Genomic DNA, 18977 nt, shown 5'->3' with positions numbered 1-18977 from the left:
CAAATAACCATTGGGTTCATGCAACATTTCCATTTTACACTCGGGTAGTACATATAGTTAATATGATATTTTTCCAGAGAGCCTCTGCCCCATAAATCCATGGATTGCTGGTTTATCATAAGCAATCCTAGACAACCAGGAATATTCTGCAAAAATTCCATAGTTTAGAGTTCTCCTGCTAATAACACATGTTTAATTTGTATGCCACAAGGTCTGTTATTAGTATATTCACAAAGAAAACAGACTGGGTTACCTGCTTTTTGCATTCCCAAGACCCAACCACCCCTACCTACCCTGTAAAGGAAGTGAATGGACTGCAGATTTTGCTGCAAAAGTGAAAAAAATGTCTGCCATTACATAATGGGAAAGGCCAGTTTTCCTTCTCAAAAGAATCAGTCAAATTATACTCTCAGTCAGAAAATAATTTTACTGCCTTTTTCAATCAAAGCAAATGTTAATAGCATTCACTTTTCTACCGTCTCATTTCTAAATGCACATTATAAAGATGCAAGATTAAAGTCCTATATTTAATCATATTTACTGTTTTAAGGAAATATCCAAAACTCATGTTAATCTGAATTCAATATGTTTTTGCAGCCAAATGTTTCCCAAACTATAATTTAAAACGTGACGATGTTAATAAAGCCACTTTAGAGCCTAGTCGTCACAGCATCCTCACGTTTAAAGATAAAATATCCGAAGTTTTGTAAATCCCCTTACCAATCATATTCTTAGGAGGTCTTTGAAAGCAAATAATGATTAGATTTGATGTTCTTTTTGCTGGAATAGTGTATAAAAATGACTAACTGGCTGTGATAGGAAATACTCATGAACTGATCAAACTAAAAGATCTATATTTTATGTATCTCCGAATTTGCCACCATCTGCTATACAACTTCTAAATTTTTATGTGCTCCATGAAGTAGAATAGTGCCTTTAGGGAATGTGTAGTAAGATAAAAAAAAAAGACATAAAACTGTAACCTGGCTTTTTGGTATCTTATTTATAAAAGGCTCAGCCGACATACGTATTTCAAGTTATCTTTCTGTTGTGCACTATGGAATTTTATACAACTCTGGGAAATGCATCACAGTAATTTTAAAGACAGATAAGAATATGTCTTTTTTTGGTGAGATGAGAGAAAAGAGATTATGAAAGAGAAGATAGGAAAAGGGAATGGTCAAGATGTCTCCAGCATAGGTGTTCCTCAGGTAAAGCAGTTTTAGAAAAGAATACATATGGAAGTTGATGTTAACCATCTATCCACAACTGTGTACTCTGTGGTGTGACTTACCATACTCCAATGATACAGTTTAAAGACCACTGTGTTAAAGCACTAGATTATATAACAAAGTATTTTTAAATGTATCTGATTAGATAATCCATGACTGTCAGCCTCTAAACAAACATCACTCTATTAGTTCTCCAGTAGGGACCAGAGCTTTGAGGGAGTTCTGATCTAACTCTGACGATCTACGGTGAAGGTGAGAAAGACCAAAGAGTGTGGAAAAGTACCTGAAATGACAGTATATGGCCTAAGTTACAAATTTACTCTCTAGTCAGTCTTTTTTTTAGAAGACTAAAGCTAACTGATACTCCAAAGTTTTTTGAGTAAAAATCAAGAAGTTAAATCTCACAGCTCTTAATCTCAGTGTCTGATATCATACAACATAAAAGTGCCAGTGTTGGAACCTTTGATTACTGTCCAATGTTCAATTAAACAATACCCAACAGGAATGTATAACACTTTTTTCATATATTCTATGAGCCATTTCTAGACATTATGGTATTTTTTCTTTGTCAGTAAGACTATTTAGGAATTACTCTTTCAATTAAAATTTTTGTCCTGGTCCCTCTCTCTCCCAGAAAGAGCTTAAATCATTGGATGCATAAAAATAATTAACATTTGCCATTTTCTACTTTGCAGTATAAAGATATGTCAAGACTAAAATATGTGTTCTGATACCTTTAATTTGAGAAAAGATTACATATTAAATTAAGTGATCTAGATTGTTGCCCACTATAAACAATTCATACTGTATGTTATAAAAAATAAATTAAAAATTGTCTAAAAGAGGCAAATTCCCACTTTTCTATGCTACCACTCGTTATTTTGTTTCAGATAAAATTTTGAAAGAAAAAAATTGCTTTCCACAATTTGGAAGGATTCTGCTATTTTCTCTACCAATAAAAAGGAAGGATGTTTGTGTTCAGAATGATTCATTGAAAGGTACTGGCTTCTGCTCTCTTCAGATTAATCTTACAATAGTTATTTCCTTGAGCAGCCATCAAATACATAATATTAGCATAAAATCATAACTTTGCTTTTCACTTTTGCCAATATTAAGATTATGCTGGATTCATGGGCAGGTTTAAAGGCATCCATCCTCTTGAATATATTTTAGGTGCTAAAAAATTACTCATCAGCTTTTTATTAACTTTTATGTCATATATATTCAGACACACAGACACGTAGTCAAAACAGGCACTGCTTAATCTTACAGTAGCATGGGGAATTTAAATAGAATTTGTGTAATATTTGCAACTATTTAGAAATTGGCTCTAAGAGTAAAACATAATCTTGTAAAGAAAGGAAAATTCTGGTCAGAGGATAAGAATTTAAATAAACATGACTTTGGGGGATAAAAAGTTGATATGTGATTGAATTTGAGGATAAACTAATTTATAGTGAGAAGGACCTATATATATTTATTTTATGCACATAATGAAAACAGGTAGAAACATTTAGGAGCAGTCTTCTGAAATCTGAGAGTGTCTTAACCTTTCCTAAAACTATGAAGTTGTTTTGTTTCCTTTCACATTTATACTTCAATAATAATAAAAGTATGATAGTAACTTCTTCCACTTTTGAATAGCAGCATTATTGATATTAAATGCACTAGGTTATAATAAGAATTTTTGCAAAGAGGTACTAATTTATTAAAAATCAATATTTTAAGTAAGTTGGAAAATAAATCACATAGTCAGGAGATCTACTTGATTTAAACTATGCTGACTTTTTTTCCTTCATCTGAGAAGACAAATGAAAATATATGAAGGAATTAATTCACTCTTAAATTTAATAACATGTGTCTGGTGTCCACCAGGCACTCTTCTAGATCCTGGAGATGCACTGGAGTACACAATAGATCATGTTCACACCATGAGGTACTTATATTCCACTGGACACAAGAGATAATAAACATACAAGCAAATAAATAGATAGTGAAATTTCAAGTAATGATAAGTGCTATAAAGAAAAATAATGCAAGGGAAAGGAGAATAAAAAGGAGTGAAATGTTAATAGGGTGGTCAAGAAAGGCCTCTCTGAGAAGCGGGTGTTTGAGCAGAGATCTAGAAGATGTGTTGGAGAAAGTCAGGCTACTATTTGGGAAGATTTGCAGAAAAGAAAACAGCAGAGGCCCTGTGAGTAAAAGCATGTCTGAGGGGTAGAAAGGTCATTGTAATTGAAGCATACAGAAAAAAAGAGAAAGAGGAAGAAAATGGGTGAGAATGGTGCTGAGGGTAAAGTTATGCAGAGTATTACAAACCATACAAAGGACTTTAAATTTGGAAAGAGATCCTAGAAAGATCTTACATTTTAAACCACTAAGGTAATCCCCAAATTTAAAAAAAAATTACAAGATAAAGTGCAATATCTGTTATAAAATAATTTTCACTTAATGTCCTACTCATTCATATGAGGTTGAATGGATTTTGTAGATTTTCAAAACAGATCCATAGATATTCAATATATTCGGATACAATAAATAAATAAAATATAAAGGAAGTTCAGATAAAAATTAATTTAACTAAAACTGATATGATTTCATTAAAATGAATCAGTTGTTTTAAACAGACTCAACTAAGCAGAAAAACACAACTGAAAGAACTTTAGGCTAAAAAGTGAGGTAAAATTTCCATGAGGAGAGGGACCCATTCCAAAACACTTGCCCAACTTATTGAAAATGAGCATGAAGTTTAGAGAGAAAAATCCAATGGAATTAGGTATATGTAAATGTGATTCCCCATCAATTAAGAAATGGCAACTTATTGTGCTGAGTAAATGGTTGTTTTAAAAAGTGCCAAAATTTCTTAGGTAACAAATATTAAATAAATGCACTTTGGAAACAATTAAAATGTAAATTTGATATAAAATTAATGGAGAGTTAGGAGGTGTTGAATGCAATACCAGATTGTGAGTGATAAATAGCAAATCTATTGCTCCCAAAGCTATCATCACTGAAAATGATTCCACTCAGTAAAAAAGTAAAAGAACAATTAATGATGTATTTTTTTCTAGAATACAAAATGTAACTATTGATATTTTCATAGCAAACCCAACTGTAATACATATAAATTGTTTAGCAAAATTGACTTTCAACTGCTAGTAGAAACGTAGACCCCAAAACATCATATTGAGGACACACCTGAAGGATTCATGAACTAGTCTGCTGTCTGTAGTACCTGTTACTGCAATGTGATTATATTTTAGCAGTTAGCTCAGATTACAGATTATTAACCCAATGAAATTTGAGAATATACTTTGCATAAAGGCTATTCTAGACTAAAATCTCTAACTACCATTTATTCATAACTTTTTATCAGAACATTGTTTAGTAATCAAGAAACAAAGTCAAATTAATTGCCCTACTATGATAATTAGTTTTTCTCTCAGATGTCTTATGGAAGGAATTTTCTTACTTTCTATATTCCATTTTTAATCCCAATTTGTTGCTTTTATCCATTTTGTTTAGTCTATTGAACACCCAAACCTTTTAGAAGATAACTGCAAACAGGTAATAATAATCGACATTTATTAAGAAACTGAATGCGTGCTAATGCACTGTCCTAAATATATTGCCCAGGATTTATCTTATTAAATCCTCATAGCTATCATGTGAGTTGTAGTACTATCATTGTCTCCATTTAACACAGAAGAAAACTGAGGTGAAGAGGACAAATAACTTGCCGATACCAGAAAAATCAGTGAGTGTATGGCACAAGGATTCAAACCTAGGTGTTCTGAGCTCCAGAGCCAAAACTTCTATTTGCTGTTCTAAGCTGCCTATCAGGGGAACAAGGCACGGAGACTGGGTGACAAGGCTGGTGGATGTTTGAGTCGCCATCATGCCAGTGCAGAGGTTACTCTCTACAGGCACATACAATTTATGTGAGTAATGAACTAATTGCTTTGATGATGAATTAGCTAAGTCCTAAGCTCATTAGAATATAATTATATTAAATTAATGGATTATAAAAATAAAAATGAGTGCTGTCATAGAAAACCGCATATATTTTATTTGGGCCAAGGATATCAGGGATCTTATTCCTACACATGGAGATTAAGAAATGAAGATTAAATGATTATTAGAATAGGTAAGATTAAGGAATGAAGATTAGGCTCAATTTTTTTTACTGTTTAGGTGGATTGTTACCTAAATAATAAATATTTGGACCCCGGGCTATTAGAGACAATAGTTTTTTAGTGCTCACAAGTGCTCCTTTTACAAATCCATCCATGATTAAGGGTTAATACATTTCTTGATTTTGAAAAAATCTCTCTTTAGAAGTATTCTATAGAAAACAAGAAAGAACATCTTCACAAAATTAATATCATTGATTACATGTTTAATGTTTAACTTAGTTTCAATTGAAGTACTTCTTATCACACAGCTGTTTACTATTAAGAAAGAGTTCTTATATCTGAGCCCATTCACTCTCTGGTATACAACTTTAATTCTATTATATTTAAACACCAGTTGTGTAGTGATTTTTGAAGAATGTTGAGTGTAAAGAACTACTTGACTATTAAATCTCATACCATAAGACTGTAATACTTATTTCAGAAATAATAAAGTATGTCAAATGACTAGAAGCCTGTGTGGTAGGTACCATTTAGTCAGATTCGTCCCTTCCATGTCTAACCATGTTGTTTACTTCTAAGCAAAAGACCAAGTGGTATATTGAGGGATAATATAATTATCATCATAATGTAAAATTATGTGGTATAATTTTTATTTTTATTTTATTATTATAATTTTGAGTTTTCAACTCTCACTATGAAGGTCAACCATTTTTAATATTCCCATTGTTCCACATAAAATAAAATATTTTAATGAATGCTATCTCTTAATGCAGTGCAAATTATAGCACTACAGATCAAAAACAGGGCAGTAAAAAAAATGTGTTGAGGGCTTCCCTGGTGGCACAGTGGTTGAGAATCTGCCTGCTAATGCAGGGGACACGGGTTCAAGCCCTGGTCTGGGAAGATCCCACATGGCGTGGAGCAACTAGGCCCGTGAGCCACAACTACTGAGCCTGTGCGTCTGGAGCCTGTGCTCCGCAACAAGAGAGGCCGCAACAGTGAGAGGCCCGCTCACCGCGACGAAGAGTGGCCCCCGCTCGCCGCAACTAGAGAAAGCCCACGCACAGAAACGAAGACCCAACACAGCCAAAAATAAATAAATTTAAAAAAAAAAAAGTGTTGAGGAGCAGGTTCAACTACAAATGTAAATGTACAGTTTTCAGAAAATTAAAGCATACTAATGTTAATGTTAGCAAATGCAAGAAAGTTTTAGGTCTTATGCAGGAAACTACCCTGGTGTATAGACAACTTCACTGAGTCAGATAAAAACGATTGCTGCATCACATGCTATGAAATAATGAAAGCAGGAAAAACATGTCCACATTATAAAGCTTCTGAGCAAATTCAAATATATAGCAAAATTATATAGTTGGCACATAGTAGGCACACAATAAGTATTTGTTAAATGAATAAACATGGAAGGTGGAAACATATATAATTATTTTTCTCTCAGTCACTGCACACTCCAGGGAGTGAGGTCTACAGATTGACTCCCCAGAAACCTCAAAGGGGCCCTTTATTACGTTAGTGAATTTCTTGTGATACAGGATCTAATGGTCAACTTTGAAGACTCTTCAATCTAAATGTCTCAAGACACTGAGTGCATCATCTCTCAGAGACCAATTCCCATTAATCAAGATAATGGGATTACTTGTAAACACCAGAATGCTGATGCACTCATTTTAAATGACACGTTTCATCACATAATCTTTGCATTCTTTCCCTGTAGATAGATGTATACAGGAAACCAAATCATAAACTGAAGGCTGATGAGTGGTCCTTGAATTACAATAAGGAGAGCTGGAAGAAGCAACCGTTAAAGGCTTTGGTCTATGACAGTCTGATATGTCCATTTTCCAAGGAGGATTCTTGTTGCTTAGGGGACTGGCAGTGGAGAACTACATCAACTGAAGCCTCCTCCTGTGGATATTACCACTAGAGTTTGCCACTACAAAGATTTTTAAAGATTCAAATCACCATTCCCTTTCTGATTAGCACATTTTTCATTAAATCTAGTGAGTAATATCAGGCCTGTTTGCCTCATCACCCAGCAAGTGGTTTGTTCTGCTCTATTATCTCTTGTACCTACAACTTGAATTTAAAATATCTCTCCACTGACTAAAACACATCTTGAGGAAACGCTTCTTATCCTTCTCAGATTACCACATCTATCTGAAAATGAGTACATTTCTACCACTGTGCCATGTGGTATCATTTGCTATATTTGCGTATCTACAGGTTTCTGCTTTTACTTATAAGGACCTAAGTATTATGGCAGGGAGAGGAATACACAATTTTTAAGATTCATTGACATCAAAAGTTCTTGCATCCCATCGACCTCTTTGGAATCCCAATAGCTAGCTATACAATACAAAGAAAATTCTCTCTCTGCCCAGCCACTGAAGAAGAAAAAGGGAAGAAATAGATGGAATTTTGATCACTCTGTAACAGATTGATCGTTATGTCTACTATTCTCCTTGGCATAAGTATCATCAATGTAGTAGCAATCATATTTGGTTAGGGGTTAGATTATTCAGAATGAGGTCTTTCCATCTCTGTCAATTTTAATTGTGTAACATCGGGTGCATTACTTAATCTCATTTGTAAATGGGGTTACACAGTTATAAGAAGTTCTTTTTTTTTTTTTAACATCTTTATTGAAGTATAATTGCTTTACAATGGTGTGTTAGTTTCTGCTTTAAAACAAAGTGAATCAGTTATACATATACATATGTTCCCATATCTCTTCCCTCTTGCATCTCCCTCCCTCCCACCCTCCCCATCCCACCCCTCTAGGTGGTCACAAAGCACCGAGCTGATCTCCCTGTGCTATGCGGCTGCTTCCCACTAGCTATCTATTTTACATTTGGTAGTGTATATATGTCCATGACACTCTCTCACCCTGTCACATCTCACCCCTCCCCCTCCCCATATCCTCAAGTCCATTCTCTAGTAGGTCTGTGTCTTTATTCCCATCTTGCCACTAGGTTCTTCATGGCCTTTTTTTTTTTTTTTCCTTAGATTCCATATATATGTGTTAGCATACTGTATTTGTTTTTCTCTTTCTGACTTACTTCACTCTGTATGACAGACTCTAACTCCATCCACCTCATTACAAATACCTCCATTTCATTTCTTTTTATGGCTGAGTAATATTCTATTGTATATATGTGCCACATCTTCTTTATCCATTCATCCGATGATGGACACTTAGGTTGCTTCCATGTCCTGGCTATTGTAAATAGAGCTGCAATGAACATTTTGGTACATGACTCTTTTTGAATTATGGTTTTCTCAGGGTATATGCCCAGTAGTGGGATTGCTGGGTCGTATGGTAGTTCTATTTGTAGTTTTTTAAGGAACCTCCATATTGTTCTCCATAGTGGCTGTGTCAATTTACATTCCCACCAACAGTGCAAGAGTGTTCCCTTTTCTCCACATCCTCTCCAGCATTTATTGTTTGTAGATTTTTTGATGATGGCCATTCTGACCGGTGTGAGATGATACCTCATTGTAGTTTTTTTTTTTTTTTTTTTTTTTCTTTTAAACTAAGATGTACTGATTGGTACACAGTGCTAAGCGCTTCAAGTACATTAATCTTGTGAATCCTTGTAACCAATCTTTGACGTGGGTACTGTTTTTTACCCCCATTTTTTATTAATGAGTAAATGGAAACAGTTGTGCAAGTTTGCACAGCTGTTAAGCAGGAGAACCAGAACTGAGCCCAGGTTGTCTGAATGAGTGCCCTCATTCTTTTTTTTTTTTTTTTTTAGAAATTCACGTTCTTTTATTTATTTATTTATGACCGTGTTGAGTCCTCGCTTCTGTGCGAGGGCTTTCTCTAGCTGTGGCAAGTGGGGACCACTTTTCACTGCGGCGCGCGGGCCTCCCACCATCGCGGCCTCTCCTGTTGTGGAGCACAGGCTCCAGACGCGCAGGCTCAGCAATTGTGGCTCACGGGCCCAGCTGCTCCGCGGCATGCGGGATCCTCCCAGACCAGGGCTCGAACCCGCGTCCCCTGCATTGGCAGGCAGACTCTCAACCACTGCGCCACCAGGGAAGCCCCTCATTGTAGTTTTGATTTGCATTTCTCTAATGATTAAGGATGTTGAGCATTCTTTCATGTGTCTGTTGGCCATCTGTATATCTTCTTTGGAGAAATGTCTGTTTAGGTCTTCTGCCCATTTTTCGATTAAGTTGTTTGATTTTTGTTATTGAGCTGCATGAGCTGCTTGTAAATCTTGGAGATTAATCCTTTGTCAGTTGCTTCATCTGCAAATATTTTCTCCCATTCTGAGGGTTGTCTTTTGGTCTTGTTTATGGTTTCCTTTGCTGTGCAAAAGCTTTTAAGTTTCATTAGGTCCCATTTGTTTGTGTTTTTATTTCCATTTCTCTAGGAGCTGGGTCAAAAAGGATCTTGCTGCGATTTATGTCATAGAGTGTTCTGCCTATGTTTTCCTCTAAGAGTTTGATAGTGTCTGGCTTAACATTTAGGTCTTTAATCCATTTTGAGTTTATTTTTGTGTATGGTGTCAGGGAGTGTTCTAGTTTCATACTTTTACATGTACCTGTCCAATTTTCCCAGCACCACTTATTGAAGAGACTGTCTTTTCTCCACTGTATATGCTTGCCTCCTTTATCAAAGATAAGGTGACCATATGTGCATGGGTTTATCTCTGGGCTTTCTATCCTGTTCCATTGATCTATATTTCTGTTTTTGTGCCAGTACCAAACTGTCTTGATTACTGTAGCTTTGTAATATAGTCTGAAGTCAGGGAGCCTGATTCCTCCAGCTCCATTTTTTGTTCTCAAGATTGCTTTGGCTATTCGGGGTCTTTTGTGTCTCCATACAAATTGTGAATTTTTTTGTTCTAGTTCTGTGAAAAATGCCAGTGGTAGTTTGATAGGGATTGCATTGAATCTGTAGATTGCTTTGGGTAGTGGAGTCATTTTCACAATGTTGATTCTTCCAATCCAAGAACATGGTATATCTCTCCATCTATTTGTATCATCTTTAATTTCTTTCATCAGTGTCCTATAATTTTCTGCATACAGGTCTTTTGTCTCCTTAGGTAGGTTTATTCCTAGATATTTTATTCTTTTTGTTGCAATGGTAAACGGGAGTGTTTTCTTAATTTCACTTTCAGATTTTTCATCATTAGTATATAGGAATGCAAGAGATTTCTGTGCATTAATTTTGTATCCTGCTACTTTACCAAATTCATTGATTAGCTCTAGTAGTTTTCTAGTGGCAGTTTTAGGATTCTCTATGTATAGTATCATGTCATCTGCAAACAGTGACAGCTTTACTTCTTCTTTTCCAATTTGGATTCCTTTTATTTCTTTTTCTTCTCTGATTGCTGTGGCTAACACTTCCAAAACTATCAGAAGTTCTTAATGCCTATGCTTGTGGCATTGACATAATCCTATCAGTATTTATGACTAATTAAAGCAATGATTCTTTTTGTTTGTTTTGTTTTTGTTTGCTTTTTTCTCCCCTTCCAGTTTTACTGACATACAGCACTATATGAGTTTAAGGTGTACAGCATAATGATTTACCTTACATACATCATGAAATGATGACCACAATAAGTTTAGTGAACATCCACCATTTCAAATAAAGTTAAAGAAATAGAAAAAAAATGTTCTTCCTTGTGATGAGACCCCTTAGGCTTTACTCTCTTCACAACTTGCATACATAACATACAGCAGTGTTCATTATATTAATCATGTGGTACATAACATCCTGGTACTTATTTATCATATAACTGGATGTTTGTACCTTTTGGTCAGCTTGCTCCCCCCTCTCCCCACAGGCCTCCTCCTCTGTTAAACATAAATCTGATCTCTTTTTCTATGGGTTTGTTTGTTTGTTTTTGAAATGTAATTGACTGACAATACTGTTTTAGTTCCGGGTATACAACATAATGATTCAATATTTCTCTACATTTCAAAATGATCACCATGTTAAGACTAGTACCATTGTCACCATATAAAGATATTACATAATTATTGACTATATTCCCCACACTGTACATTTCATACCCATGACTCATTTATTTTGTAACTTAAAGTTTGCACCACTTAATCTCCCTCACTTATGTCTCTCCTCCAACCTCCTCCCCTCTGGCAACAATTTGTTTGTTCTCTGTATCTGAGTCTGTTTCTGTTTTGTTATGTTTGTTCTTTTTCTTTTGCCTTTTTTTTCCAGATTCTACACATAAGTAAAATCATACAGTATTTGTCTTTCTCTGACTTATTTCACTTAGTGTTATACTCTCTAGGTCCATCTATATTGTCACAAATGGCAAGATATCATTCTTTTTAATGGCCGAGAAATAGTCTATTATGTAAGTAATAGTCTATATATATATATATATATACACACACATATATATAAAATCTTCTTTATCCACTCATCTATTGATGGACACTTAGGTGGCTTCCACATCTTGGCTATTGTATATAATGCTGCAATGAACATAAGGGTATCTATTCTAATTAGTGTTTTAGTTTTCTTTAGATAAATACCCAGGTGTCGAAATGTTGGAGCATACGGTAGCTCTATTTTTAATTTTTTGAAGAATCTCCATACTGTTTTCCATAGTGGCTGCACAAATTCACATTCTCACCAATAGTGCACAAAGATTCTCTTTTCTTCACATCCTCACCAAAACTTATTTGTTGTCTTTTTGATAATAGTCATTCTGACAAGTGTGAGGTGATATGTCATTGTGGTTTTGATTTGCATTTCCCCAATGATTAGTGATGCTGAGCCAACATCATGTGCCATCTGTATGTCTTTCTGGAAAAAAGTCTATTTTTTAATCAGGTTGCTTGTTTTTTTAATGTCGAGTTGTACGAGTTCTTTGTATATTATGGATATTAACCCCTTACCAGATATATCATTTGCAAATATCTTCTCTCATTCAATAGGCAGCCTTTTTTATTTTATTGAGAGTTTCCTTTGCTGTGCAAAAGCTTTTTAATTTGATGTAGTCCCTTTTGTTTATTTTTGCTTTTGTTTCCCTTGCCTGAGAAGACATATTAAAAAAAAAAATTCTAAGACTGATATCAGAGTGTATACGGTCTGTGTTTGCTTCCAGAAGTTTTATGGTTTCAACTCTTACATTTTATGTCTTCGATCCATTTTGAGTTTGTTTTTATATGGTGTGAGAAAGTAGTCCAGTTTGATTCTTTTGCGTGTAGCTGTCCAATTTTCCCAACATCATTTACTGAAGAGGCTGTCTCTCCCACATTGTATATTCTTGCCTCTTTTGTGGTAGATTCATTGCCCATATAAGTGTAGGTTCACTTATGCCCTAGGAGTGCCCTGTATGTGGGCTGCGTAGGTCCTCTTGCAGGTGGCTTGCTACTGAGGACACTCTGGTAGGCATGACTGGACCCCAGTCTGGTTGGTTACCAGGACCTACCTCGTGTGGAGCTGCCAGCCACTGGTGGGCAGGGCTGAGTCCTTGCATGGCTGACTATAGAGCTCTGGGAGTTCCCAGGGGTAGTGTTGGCCCACTGTTGGGAGGAGTTTGGTCCTGGGGTGACTGGTCGCAGAATTGGGGGTCATGGAGTTAGTGTCAGCCTGCTGGTGGACAGGGCCAGTTCTCGACTGACATGGTTGGCTGCAGGGTCCAGGATGTCCCGGAATGGTTGACAGCCCACTGGTGGGTGAGGCCATATCCCAGGGCAGCTGGCTGAGGAACCCAAGGTGTCCCAGGGTGGTTCCTGCTTGCTGGTTAGACCGGGTCTTTTTTTTTTTTTAGACATCATTTTATTTTATTTATGTGGGGAGAGCAGCACCACGTGACATGTGGGATGTTAGTTCCTCAACCAGGAATCAAACCTGCGCCCCCTGCACTGGAAGCGCATAGTCTTAACCACTGGACTGCCAGGGAAATCCCTGGGCCAGGTCTTTTTTTTTTTTTTAATTATTAGCACCTTTAATTATTATTTATTTATTTATTTATTTGGCTGTGTTGGGTCTTCGTTTCTGTGCGAGGGCTTCCTCTAGCTGCGGCAAGCAGGGGCCACTCTTCATCGCAGTGCGCGGGCCTCTCACTATCGTGGCCTCTCTTGTTGCGGAGCACAGGCTCCAGACGTGCAGGCTCAGTAGTTGTGGCTCACGGGCTTAGTTGCTCCGCGGCATGTGGGATCTTCCCAGACCAGGGCTCGAACCCGTGTCCCCTGCATTAGCAGGCAGATTCTCAACTACTGTGCCACCAGGGAAGCCCCCTGGGCCAGGTCTTGATACAACTGGTTGTGGAGCTACAGTGGTCCTGGGGCTGGTGCCCACCCACTGGTGGGTTAGGCTGGGTCCTCAGCCTGTTGCTGGCCCATTGATAGGCAGGGCTGATTCCTGGGCAGCTGAGGGCTCAGGGGTTCCTATGGCAGCTGGCTTGCTGGTGGATAGGGCTGTATTCTCATGCAGCTTGCTGTTTGGCCTGGGGCATCCTAGGACTGGTGCAGACAGGCTGGTGGGCAGGGCTGTTTCCCAGCACTAATAAGCTAGACGGGGGATTCCAAAATGGCCCTTTGCCAGCACCAGTGTCCTTATGGTGTGGTGAGCTCCCCAAAATAGCTATGCCACCATCTATGTCCCCAGGTTGAGTCTTAATTGTCTCCTGCCTCTCTGAAAGGCTTTGCGAGATCAAGTGAGTCTGACCCAAGCTTCTTTCAAATTAATGCTTCTGCCCTGGGTCTCGGAGCGAGATTTTTTGCACACACTTTAAGAGTGGAGTCTTTCTTTCCCACAGCCCTCTGGTTCTATCAAAAGTAAGCCCTGTCGACCTTCTAAGCCAAATGTTCTGGGGGCCTGTCTTCTCGGTGCAGAACTCCTGGGCTGGGGAGCCTGATGTGGGGTTGAACCCCTCGTTCTTTGGAGAGAACCTCTGCAGTTGTAATTATCCTCCCATGTGTGGGTCTCTCACCCAGGAGTATGTGTTTTGACTATACCTCATCTCTGTCCCCATTGAGGTTCCTTCTTTTTATCTTTCTTTAGTTGTAGAAGATCTTCTCTGCTAGTCTTCAGGTCATTCTCATCAATAGTTGCTCTGTAAATAGTTGTAATTTTGGCATGCCTGTGGGAGGAGGTGAGCTCAGGGTCTTTCTGCTTCTCCATCTTGGCCATGCCCTTAAAGCAGTGATTCTGGAAAAGGTAGTGAGTAGGTAGAACACAAACCAGGGGAAGAGAAAAATGTCTTAGATTCTCAGTGTAGAAGAAGGAGACACATATATTTTTGATAAACCCCTAACTGAGGAAGGCTGGGAAAGATTTCAGACTTTTTTCAAATGCTAGCAGTTTCTAGAACTTTCTTAGGTCACAGAATTCACAATGTCTTTTATATCTGAGAGCTAAAGAAAATATATACAAGTGGATATCAGGAATTAGTATGAGATAGCAATTTGTGGTAAGCACTTGTCTCTCCATTTTTTTCCTATATTACACTTTTGCCTAAACATTTCTGAATGCAGAAATGATTGCTTGATGTGAGATTATTTTATAACTCATGGGTTAAAATATGTGGTGGTATGATACAATCTATGAGTAATGATTTGAAATCAAATTTATTTGGGTTAAAATTCCATTGAAAAGATTAATATTTTCCTTAAGGTATTCCCATTCTTATGACAAATAACTGAATTTATATACATAAACAATTGCTTGGGAAATAGATAGGCATTAAGTTATGTCTCTGGCCAGAAAGAATTAGAAAACTTTCCTTTGTTACACTTATGACTGATTTCAAACAAGGAAGAGAGAGTCACATGTGAGGCAATGGGGAGTTCAAGCCTCAGAGCAAATATTTTCCAGTTTTGTTATAGCAAAGGTTAGTCATTAACATCTTTTGACCTCAGTATATGCATTTATAAAATATAGAAGAATTAATGAGTACACACAGAAATGTGATAATTTTTAAATTGTAATAATATTAATAATGTGTGTAAAGTGATGCTTGGAGAATAGACAACCAACATAGGAGGATAATTCTTTCTCTTCTTCCCCCTTCCCCTCCACCGCTCCTCCTCCTTCTTTTCTTCTTCATCCTCCTTATTATTATGAATGTCTATATTCCAAACTGGGAGTTTTGGTGAAAGGAAGAAATTAGTTAGACTCTAATACATGCCATAACATCTCTATACATGTGTCAACTTAATAGAAAATAGTGGCTCTAATTAAACTGAGTAGTCCCATCTAGAGAAATAATAATAAAAAAAAGAATAATGAAAAGTACATTGCATCATTGACCTATATGTATGAAAATATCATCTTTCTTCTCAAATTAGATCCTCTTTCTGACTGCCCACTTTCTGATAATGACATAAAAATCTTTCTATCACCCATGATTAAAGTTTCAGGTTTTTATATATATTTTTTTCCCTTACTTTAGCACATTCAATCACATGCAAGCCTGCAAGAATTAATGTGAATTATATCTACTCTTTCATTTCAGATTCCACAGCTACTATTTAATTTCTAGGACTCATATTCTCTCACTTAGACTTTTGCAACAGCTTCCTAAATATGTTGTGCTTTAATGAGCACTGACACCCTCACTTCATATCCTTGTGAGGAACAAACCAGAGCTGGACAAAAATTCAAATGATAGATTGATAACTGATGAAAAGATCAGACATAAAGGCTGCTAAATACTTAATTAGGGCTTTCTGCATGCTAGAAATCGTCTTTTTTAATATTTGACAAAACTTGGAAGATATCTGGTAGTTTAGATTTTACCTAGCTAATATTTCCCAATAAATTTTTGGCAATAAAGTATAATTTTATCAGTGTTCGGTGATGCCAAATATGTTGGTTTTATGATTGAGTGTCAAAGAGAAGTCGTAATAATGATCTATACAGACATTCATTTAGGTTTTTAATTTTTATATCCACTCTGTCCTTAGGCTCTTGTTTTCCCTTGTCATCATTCACAACATATTCCAAGTTCTATTTATTTTAATGGTGTAACAAAGGTAGAAAGTGAAAAGATGTTACGTTGCTGGATGGCTGGATGAATAGATAATTGACAAATAAAGGTAAAACCACATGATATATTTTTCATTGCATGTCATAGATTTCAATAGCAGCAAGTGTTTATAGCTAAAATATTCACATAATTCCAAAGAGTTTGAAATTATTCAGATATTTAGATTTTTTTTTTTTTTTTTTTTGGTCCTCCTAAGAGTTTAATGAAATTTATGAATCTCTAGCAAGTCTGATCAAGAAAAAAAGAGAAAATACAAATTACCAGTATCAGAATTGAAAAATTCACATTGTTAGACATCCTATAGATATTAATAGGATAGTCATGAAATTTATAAACAACTTTATGCTAATAAATCTGACGACATGGTTCAAATGGGAAAATTCAGGGGGAGAAGGTTAAGCCTTAGCAGAACTGACAGAAAAGGTAACAGATAATCCAAATAGCCTATATCTATTTTAAAAGTTGACTTCATAATAAAAAACCTTCCCCAGAAGAAAACTTGAGATCCAGATGGTTTCACTGGTGAATTCTGTGAAACTGAATCTGTAGATTGCTTTGGGTAGTATACTCATTTTCACAATGTTGATTCTTCCAATCCAAGAACATGGTATATCTCTCCATCTGTTGGTATCATCTTTAATTTCTTTCATCAGTGTCTTACAGTTTTCTGCATACAGGTCTTTTGTCTCCCTAGGTAGGTTTATTCCTAGGTATTTTATTCTTTTTGTTGCAATGGTAAATGGGAGTGTTTCCGTAATTTCTCTTTCAGATTTTTCATCATTAGTGTATAGGAATGCAAGAGATTTCTGTGCATTAATTTTGTATCCTGCAACTTTACCATATTCATTAATTAGCTCTAGCAGTTTTCTGGTGGCAGTTTTAGGATTCTCTATGTATAGTATCATGTCATCCGCAAACAGTGACAGTTTTACTTCTTCCTTTCCAATTTGTATTCCTTTTATTTCTTTTTCTTCTCTGATTGCCGTGGCTAGGACTTCCAGAACTATGTTGAATAATAGTGGTGAGAGTGGACATCCTTGTCTCGTTCCTGATCTTAGAGGAAATGCTTTCAGTTTTTCACCATTGAGAATGATGTTTGCTGTGGGTTTGTCATATATGGCCTTTATTATGTTGAGGTAGGTTCCCTCTATGCCCACTTTCTGGAGAGTTTTTATCAGAAATGGGTGTTGAATTTTGTCAAAAGCTTTTTCTGCATCTATTGAGATGATCATATGGTTTTTATTCTTCAATTTGTTAATATGGTGTATCACATTGATTGATTTGCGTATATTGAAGAATCCTTGCATCCCTGGGATAAATCCCACTTGATCGTGGTGTATGATCCTTTTAATGTGTTGTTGGATTCTGTTTGCTAGTATTTTGTTGAGGATTTTTGCATCTATATTCATCAGTGATATTGGTCTGTAATTTTCTTTTTTTGTAGTGTCTTTGTCTGGTTTTGGTATCAGGGTGATGGTGGCCTCATAGAATGAGTTTGGGAGTGTTCCTTCCTCTGCAATTTTTTGGAAGAGTTTGAGAAGGATGGGTGTTAGCTCTTCTCTAAATGTTTGATAGAATTCACCTGTGAAGCCATCTGGTCCTGGACTTTTGTTTCTTGGAAGATTTTTAATCACAGTTTCAATTTCATTACTTGTGATTGGTCTGTTCATATTTTCTGTTTCTTCCTGATTCAGTCTTGGAAGGTTATACCTTTCTAAGAATTTGTCCATTTCTTCCAGGTTGTCCATTTTATTGGCATAAAGTTGCTTGTAGTAGTCTCTTAGGATGCTTTGTATTTCTGCAGTGTCTGTTGTAACTTCTCCTTTTTCATTTCTGATTTTATTGATTTGAGTCCTCTCCCTCTTTTTCTTGATGAGTCTGGCTAATGGCTTATCAATTTTGTTTATCTTCTCAAAGAACCAACTTTTAGTTTTATTGATCTTTGCTATTGTTTTCTTTGTTTCTATTTCATTTATTTCTGCTCTGATCTTTATGATTTCTTTCCTTCTGCTAACTTTGGGTTTTGTTTGTTCTTCTTTCTCTAGTTTCTTTAGGTGTAAGGTTAGATTGTTTACTTGAGATTTTTCTTGTTTCTTTAGGTAGGCTTGTATAGCTATAAACTTCCCTCTTAGAACCGCTTTTGCTGCATCCCATAGGTTTTGGGTCGTCGTGTTTTCATTGTCATTTGTCTCTAGGTATTTTTTGATTTCCTCTTTGATTTCTTCAGTGATCTCTTGGTTATTTAGTAACGTATTGTTTAGCCTCCATGTGTTTGTCTTTTTTACGTTTTTTTCCCTGTAATTCATTTCTAATCTCATAGCGTTGTGGTCAGAAAAGATGCTTGACATGATTTCGATTTTCTTAAATTTACTGAGGCTTGATTTGTGACCCAAGATGTGATCTATCCTGGAGAATGTTCCGTGCGCACTTGAGAAGAACGTGTAATCTGCTGTTTTTGGATGGAATGTCCTATATATATCAATTAAATCTATCTGGTCTATTGTGTCATTTAAAGCTTCTGTTTCCTTATTTATTTTCATTTTGGATGATCTGTCCATTGGTGTAAGTGAAGTGTTAAAGTCCCCCACTATTACTGTGTTACTGTCAATTTC

The 18977-nt window shown here is 36.3% G+C and overlaps 1 protein-coding gene across 4 annotated transcripts in view; it reads right to left on the bottom strand.

Annotated features, from left to right (window-relative positions):
• Positions 1 to 13292: 13292 nt before the first annotated feature.
• LOC309632498 (uncharacterized protein) overlaps positions 13293 to 18977 on the bottom strand; it is a 615011-nt gene continuing 609326 nt past the window's right edge. For all 4 annotated transcript variants that reach the window (XR_014246932.1, XR_014246933.1, XR_014246934.1 and 1 more), the window contains one exon: positions 13293 to 14525. The gene's annotated coding sequence lies outside the window, so the exon portion shown is untranslated. The remainder of the gene's footprint in view (positions 14526 to 18977) is intronic.

This window comes from Balaenoptera borealis, assembly GCF_965194805.1.
Source record: "Balaenoptera borealis genome assembly, chromosome: 7".
Lineage (NCBI taxonomy): Eukaryota > Metazoa > Chordata > Mammalia > Artiodactyla > Balaenopteridae > Balaenoptera > Balaenoptera borealis.
The sequence above is the reverse complement of the archived record's forward strand: the minus strand, read 5'-3'. Positions and strand labels throughout refer to the sequence as shown.